The following is an 8,441-nucleotide window of genomic DNA, read 5'->3' on the forward strand; positions in this document are numbered from 1 at the left end:
ACAAAACCAAAACAAATGAAAATTAGTTTAATTCCTGGGTTGATCCTTGTAAATTGCTCATGGTGAATAGCTTTATTGCTAGGTTTTAGAGCTGGAAGGAAACGATTACTTCTTGGAGGTGTCTTTGAGGTAAAGCTGACTTTTGGGATCTGAGCCTGTTGCAAGGTCTTATAGCCTGGCTGTGGCCCCAAGATGAAGAGGGAAACAACTAGGGTGGCCCCTTGCCACCTCAGCCCACCCCTTTTCTGCTATACTTCTCCCCTGTTTTAATTTCCTGGAAAATCTTTGTTGAGCACATTATATAAGATCTTTTGAGATGAACCAGATAAGGCAATTAATACAAGGCCCAACTAGAAGGAACCCTGGACTTCTCAGTGGTCTTAGAATGGGCCCTAGCCAAGGTCCCCAAGATTCGAAAGTTTTCCTACCAGGAGTTTGGGGTTTGTTTCCCTTTTTTTTCTTTCCTTTCTTTTTTTTTTTTAATTTTTTATTTTAGGGAAGGGTCTACAGAGTGTTCAGGGTCTCACTACTAGATCAGACTCATAGTGATCCACCTGTTTATAGCCTCCCAAGAGCTGGGATTACAGGCACTGGCCACCTGGCCCAGACTCAATTGCCATCTCAGTGCACTCCTGGGGTGGGGCCGGCACAGCAGGCCTGGGGATTGAACCCCTGACCCCTGCGCCTGCTTGCATATACTTTAATCCACTGAACTATTTGGCCAGCCCTTGTTTCCTTATTTATAGGACCGCTCCCTAAGTTGCTTTTAGGAAGACACGTGATTTAACACTACTGTGACGATGGAGTCCGTTTGGCCCTGGGCACGTCCAATGTACCTTGGATAGTCCTCAAATCTTGGTCAATTGTAGAATAAGGGGAAAGGCCTTACTGACTGTTTTCTATTCTCTTGTGGCATTCAGCCACAGAGCTAAGGAAAAACTATAGCTAGCAAGAGAGCAGGGGACAAATAATACAATATCAAATCCTGAAAAGGCACAAAAAGCAAGAGGAATAATACACTGAGGTACAGAGCACCCCTGTGAATGTTGTCCTCTGGCTTCAGCCATGTGTGGACTGGCCAGCACCCAGAGTGACCAGAGCGGGGCTTAGAGTGCCTCGGCTCTTCAGAGTGAGCTTCAGGGAGCTGTCTGGTTCAGGTAAATTCTCCAGAAATCACCTGGAGGGGCTCTTTTTACTCTGGAATTGTCGCTCTAGGGCTGGATTTCTGAAACTTGAAGAGCTCTAGAGGTAGTTCACATGCACCTGGGTTATATGGGTGTGCAGGGGTGTCTCTAGTACAGCTAGTCTTTTAGTTAAGCTTTTATGTAGCTAGTTACAAACTGTCTCTATAGGGTTATGTTTTTATTTCTTTAGCTCTTTATAGTTTTATGGCCTACCTGCTGTACATAGTTTTAATTTTGTCTTTAATAGTTTTGCCAGTTTTGAGTTATCTCTGCTATCAGTGCAAACCTATTACTGCTGCCAATAATCAATGATATCCAATATCCAGGGCTTTTTTTTTTTTTTTTTTTTTACAGCAGGACTCTGTAAACTTCCCCTGTCTTCTCAGTGTGGGTAGGGAATATCTTGAGCCAGCCTGAATACGGGCATACAAGCACCAATAGATATCTGCAGCCCTTCTAATGCTTTATTTCAGTGTTCTTAAGGGGTGCTGTTTCAGTCAATCAGATCATCAGAGGGGGCTTAGGCCTCTGGCCCAGTTGTTTTGAGCACAGGTTTGACATCACTGGCAGACAGTGGAGCAGCTGCTGGCCAGGCAGGGGGTGTTATGACTTTTTCTTTTGTGGTTCAGGATATTTTATTATTTTTGTGGATTTCCAAACAGCAGCAGGACACAGTAGACCTTTTCAGTTTCAGAATAATTGAGGGCCTACATGAGAACCTATAGTTCAGTTTACTGTGTAGACCATCCCTGCGAGAGATCCTCAATCAAAATAACTTTGTCCAAGGTGATCACAGCATATCGTGCTTGTCAGACTCCATTCCTATCACAGCTACTTCCATCCATAAACAGGGTCTACTCAGCATCTGTCCAGGGATTCGTTTTTTAGGAATGGTCAGCCCAAGAACAGTTCATGCATCAATGCCAGGCATCCATGCTCTGGTGAGCCCAGCTTAGTGGGCAGGTATGTGGCAGGATTGAGTGCACAAGAGTGGGTGCATGTGGCACCTGAACAGTTAGGTGTTGGCCTAAAATGAGCTTGACAGTTTTCTTGATCAGAAGGATGGCAGCTAGTAGAGCATGAAAGCAAAGGGGGAAGGTAGCCCTTAGTGACTGGACCCAAGTATTTGCACAAGTAGGCCACTGGGCGCCCCTCGGAGTTGACAGTTTCAATAAGCATATTTAAAGCCACATATTACCATTTATCAACAAACAAGTTGAATTTCAGCTACATCTGGAATTCCCAAGTTTGGAGCTGTAGAGATGTGTGTTTGCAGATGTGCATTTTCCCAAGATATCTTGTGATCAGTTTCTGCCAAGTATTGCACCAGAGCTTTTGTGTCCTTCCAGCAGGCACCTTGGGTGTCATTTGTCAGAAATGCAGTGACACTATGTGCTGGGAAACAAGTGAGATCAGCTGAGAGGACTTCTCCAAAGAGGACAAACAAATTTCTGAACCTAACCTCTGGGAAGTTGGGTCCAGGTCAGTTGGCTTTTGAGTCCAGAACTGGGATCTTTCCATTTAAAGGTGAAGAGGGGCTGGCTGACAGGAGACAACCAAAGGCAGAAGAAGGCATTCTTTAGATCCAGAAAGGTGTACCAACTGGCCGTGGGAGACCGCAGAATGGAGAGCAGCCATGGTGGCATTGACAGCTTGGAGGTCGAGGACTGGCTTTACGGGCAGAAGAGGTGGCAGGTTGACAGTCTATAAGCATTCTGCAGTTTTTTTCTTAGGGGACTATGACGGCAAGCAGAAGGGGACAGAGAAACAGTCTGTCTTAGAGTGACCAAATCTGTTGTCCGAGCTTCCCCCAAAATAGTGGAAGAGTTTCCAAACCCTTGTGGATGGGCTGGGGACTGTGGGAACTGAAGAGCGCAAGGTGATAGCTGCACTGTTGATGGCCCAGAGACCTTGCGCTGCTGGGTAATGGCCATTGGGTGTTTCTTCCAGGAGCAAGAGGCTTTCTAAGGTGATATACAGTCTACCAGAACCTCTCCAGTGCTGCACAAGTGCCTGCCTGGAAGGCACAAGGTCCTGAATTTGATTCCCAGTACCAAAACAAAACAAAAATCTATCAGGATCCTGAACTGCTTTAGGCATCTGCTGTGTGGCTGGATGCTGGTTTGTGCTTCCCATAACATAGAATATGGAAGCACGGTCGATGGCCAGGCCTGGATGCAAGTCTTCAGCCCATACCTCTGGGAGGGGAGTTTTCAGAATTTCGGGATTGTGGTTATCTTTCTCTGGCTGATGTGGGATTAAGCAAAAGGGAGGCTGACTGGCTCCATGCTTTTAACTTGAAGAGGAGGTCACTTCCCAGAAGCAGTATTGGGCATCCAGGCATATACGGGAACTCACGTTTGGTGAGATATTCTCCCAGGCTGCAAGTTTGTGCCTGGCAGGAACGAGAGGCAACTGGCAAGAGTCCCAGTTGCCCCGTGTGATGGTGAACTTTTTCTGACAGAGGGGACTTTTGAGTAGCTCTGTTTCATTTTCTACCAAGAAAGTGATAGGCTGGCCCCCAATATGAACGTGGACTTTGGACTCCTGGTGGCACAGCCGAAGAAGGGAGCCCAATCTGACCTACTATCAGCCTATCAGACCAATGAAAGTGTTGTCATCTGATCCAAGTTGCTTTTTTCTTTGTACCAGGAATCAAACTCAGGACCTTGCACTTACCAGGCAGGTGTTGTGCCACAGAGTGACTATCTTCCCAGTTCAGGTTAAAGCTTTTGAAAGTTTTATCTTTTAATCTGAATAGACATTTTTTTATCCATAGCCATTATAACTCCCATATTAATCCAGAGGATACGATCATCTATCAAACTGGATTTGCTTGAGGATATCAGGTGCTTTTTGTGCAACGAAGGTTGTATTTATCAGCTGTGGATTTCCAGGGGCTTTAGGGTCAAGGGACATAGACCCTGCTGGCTTCTTGTGGACCCCATGGAGTCTCCCATAAAGATCCGCAGGGCTTTATCAGGCTTCTGGGTAGCAGTAACAACTTTAACATGTTGATAACCTTTTTGCTCTCCACCTTTGATGCCTTTGAGAAGCACTTGACTGGGTTGCTTCGTTTCTTTTTTCTGAATGGAAAGCTGGCCTGGTGAGAGCTCCAGTGGTGTGTCAAGGCAGAATTCTCAGGTCTCACTGAGGCTCACACAGCAGCAATTTGATTTCATTTTAACCAGAAAAGCCCTTTTAAAAATTCTTGTGTCTGCAGTCAGGGACCATGAGTTTTGACTAATTAGTTGCCATTCTGACTCCCTATGTGTGTGTTGTGTGTCTCTTAATGATGGTGCAATACACAAAGGGTGGATGCCTCTCAGAGAGAGAGAACATTCCAGTTTCTGCCTGGCCACTTGCCTCTTGACAACTTTGGGAACTTCCGGTCTAAGAAGAAGCATCGATAGATTCTTTGTTTTGTAGTTATTAGATGCGTCCATGGAACCGCAGGTTGGGGCCCAATTAAGCTCCACAGTGTGGAGAGAGAAGTCCAAATCTGTCTTAATTACTCTTCTCTCGTTGCTGGGACAAATACTCAACACCCAAAATGAAGGAAGGAAAGGTTTATTCAGCTCACAGTTAGTGGAGGTTTCAGTCCCTACTCGGCAGGCTCCAAGACAGAGTGGCACATGACAGACGGCAGCAGTTCATAGTGGCAGCAAAGAGCAAGAGGAGACAAGAGAGGAGTAGCAGCAACAAAATGGCAACAGGCAACCATGGCTACAGAGAGAGTGTGTCTCTCTTAAGTTGTATTCAGGCTCTCTGCCCCAGGCTGGGGAAAGTACACACCCATAATCTCAACAGTACCAAGACCCATAATCCCAGCCTTGGATCACCCATAATCCCAGTGGATCACGAGTTAATCACAAACTCTAGAAGTCCCTGTCCCATGATTGCATGAGGCTTTAGGGGGACAGCTAGACCCAAACCATGACGAACTCTCACCATAGAACACAGACAGAATGGCCTGTTGCTTTCACCATCCATTACAAACACCATCATCAGCAGGCATTCAGAAGTTAAATATTCCAACCCCTTCCCTTGAGGGTGGCCCTAACTAAGGGAAGTTGATCAGGTTCTTCTTCTGCTCGAGCTGAGTAAGTAGGATAGACAGACAGACTAATTGGGATGCCCTTAGGGTTTTTTTTGTTTGTTTGTTCTTTGGGTTTTTTTGTTTTTTTTTTGTTTTGTTTTGTTTTTTTTTTGCTTTTTTGTTTTTTTTTTTTGTTTGTTTGTTTGTTTTTTTGGTACCAGGGAACAAACTCAGGACCTTGTGCTTGCCAGACAGGTGCTTATGTTGCTGAGCTATACCCCTAGCCCTACCACTAGGGGTCTTACCAGAATCTGGAAGGCAGGCAGGCAGATTCTGTCCTCCTCTTTTTGGGTCTGATGTGATCTGCTCAGATGGGAAACTGGAAATTTCTTCCAGACCTCCAAGGGGACTCAAGAAATCTCAAGGATACACCTTTCTGTAGGGACCTAGAGAGGTGCTTGCTCTGTCTGTGAGGGCCATGGCCAGTGACCAAGGAGGTCAGTTTTCCTGGTCAATGCCCTAGATGCAATGGCAAACAAAAACACCAAAATCTCACTCAAGGTTTGGAGGCAGATTTATGTTAACAGAACTGATCTCTAGAAAAAATAAATTTTCAGGCCCTGATCCTTGGTACTTTGGAACTTACATAGGATAAGCAAGCCGAAAGTATAGAAGCAGAATTTGGCAATCTTTGATTGATTCTTATAATATGCATCACTTTGACCAGCTATGCATCACAGTGGCAAGCTGTTTCTAAGAAACAGCAGTAACAGGAACTATAACAGGAACTGTTACCTGGGCAACTAACAGAAAGTGAAGTACTGGTTGGGATGGGAAAACATTTTCTGCTACAAATACACCACAGTATATCCAGCTACTCTGTCATCATGAATGTTTGGGTTCCTATGTAGAGCAAAGACGTAGGACCAGTGTGAACCAGGTGCCCTGAGGAGAGCTACTGTGAACTCTTGTATGTATGAAACTGAGAGGTAAACCCAGCAATGCTGAAGCTTTTGGCCCTGGGGCAAACAAAAATTCATTTTTGAAGGTTGTAAATGGATGATGTGTGGGAGTAAAACTGTGATTAGAAGTTGTGCTTAATAAACAGCTTCTCGGGCCAGACAAATAACTCAGTGGATTAAAGCGCCTGCAAGCAGGTGCAGGGGCCAGGGGTTCTATGCCCTGGCCTGCCACGCCAGCCCCACCCCCGGAGCATGTTGAGGTGGCATTTGAGACTGGACATGGTGGCACACGCCTGTAATCCTAGCTTTTGGGAGGCTGTAAACAGGCGGATCACTACAAGTCCAATTTAGTAGTGAGACCCTGAACACCCTGTAGATCCTTCCCCAAAAATACAAAAATAAATAAATAAGTAAATATAAATAAATAAATGGGTTCTAATATAAAATATGGAAAGAGGTATGTCTCTGTGTGTGTTTTGGGGTAAAAGAAGAACCAGTTGATACAGATTAAGCCAGGCGTCCTCATGCGCAGTCATCCTTTGTATTTTCTAAGTGCAGACTGTCCACTGTGACCCGGGGCAAGATGTGGCGTTCTCAGCCCTTGGGGAGCGGTTTTGATGTTTGTTTTTCCTCTTCATTGCTGGAAGTCCAACGTAGAAGCAAGAGCAGGAGCCCCAGTCCTGTTTGGCTTGCAGTTCATATCTAATTTACCTTCTCTCTCTTTTCTGTTTTCTTTTTCAGGCTGAAATGTCTCCAGCTAAAGAGTCAGTGATTGAATCCTGCCCGGCCTGTCTCAGTATCAGATATCTTCTGTGATGGAAGCTCATTGATTGTTCAGTTAATACATGGTACAGATTGTATTTATATGTAAATTCCTTCTGTAAAATAATTTTTAAAACCCTGACATTTCAAAGGCTGCCGTGAAAGGTTGCAGAAATTGATTTCTATTTTTAATTTCAGTTAGTGTCAGAGGGAAAAATTCAGACTGAATAGTTTAATTAAAGTGGCATTTTTCTATTTTCTTCTTGACTCTTTTAATTTCCTGGAAGTTTTATAAGAAATGAAAAGTAAAGACTATCCTCTGGTTGTGTTATGAAGATGGCTGAGGCTAGCAAGGAGAGTTTGGACTCCCTGAAGGGTGTACATGGAGAGGGAGGTAGCAGCCTTCCTCCCGCTGTGCCTTAGGAGCGAGGTGCCCCATACTCAGGTGGCTGGTGGTGACCAGAACATCATAGGCAGCACAGAGCCGGAGTCCAGGCGGGAGGCCACATCCTCTCAGAGATGTCACTCAGGTGTGTGAGACAGGCAGTGTGAGACCTAGGGACAGAATGTGCCCCAGATCCTTGCTCCATTGACAGCAGGTCCCTGCTAGGAGAAGGACCCCCACCTCCTGTGCACTGAGGGGAAACCTTTCCAAAGAACAAAATGCAGAACTGAGGTACAGCTCCGGGGAGAGCACTTGCCCAGCGTGAGCAGGGCCCTGACGTCCACCCCCAGGCAAGTGCAGAGGTTTTTAAATTATGAAACAAACCTTGCAGACTAAAATAATTTTAGAGTGGATGAGAGAAAGAAAATAAGTTCCAGTTTTACCGCCCCCCGAAATGACAACCCTCAGTATTTTGGAATCATTCCTCCCAGTCTCTTCTTTCCTAGCCATGGACCTGTCCAGAGGAGAGGCAGCACTGTGCCATTGATTTAGTGAGGGACCTTTCCCTTACCGCCCTCTGAACTGTGCGACCCCACCCCAACCAGATGCACTGTATTTCAAAGGGGCCTTTCCTTAAATTATTAACTATTTCTCTTATCACTTGACAGGTGGAGGCAAAGGTCCTGTGGCAGGGAGCTGGGGAGACCCACCAGGAAGGCACAGGTCAACTGTTCCGCAGCTCAAGCTCTCTCTAGCGCCCAGAACCAGGGCCGTTTCTCTAAGATCCGCAGGGCCTGCGTGGGGGGCTCCGTATCCCGCGCAGCCAGCCGGAGAGGTAGCGGCCGACTACCGGGCGGGAGGCGCTCGGCCCCAAGGGTGGCGCGGGCGCAGGGGTACGATTGCCACTGTCCCACGCCAGGCGGGGGTGGACCGAGGTGGCCTCGCCACCTGACTCCCAGACAGGCTCGCGGGAGGACCCAAAGAGGATGCTCGTGGTCCCCTTTAGGGAACACTAGTCCAGTAGGCTGTCCTGGGCCGCCACGCTGAAAGCCGTGAGCCGCTTCAAGATGCTCCTGGCGCTGCACCGCGACCCGCTGCTGGCCTCGCTT

At 46.6% G+C, this 8,441-nt stretch overlaps 1 pseudogene; it reads right to left on the reverse strand.

The window, feature by feature from the left end:
• Positions 1-2,845: 2,845 nt before the first annotated feature.
• Positions 2,846-8,441, reverse strand: part of LOC105742926 — an 18,129-nt pseudogene continuing 12,533 nt past the window's right edge.

This window comes from Octodon degus, unplaced genomic scaffold, assembly GCF_000260255.1.
Source record: "Octodon degus isolate 3935 unplaced genomic scaffold, OctDeg1.0 scaffold00083, whole genome shotgun sequence".
NCBI lineage: Eukaryota > Metazoa > Chordata > Mammalia > Rodentia > Octodontidae > Octodon > Octodon degus.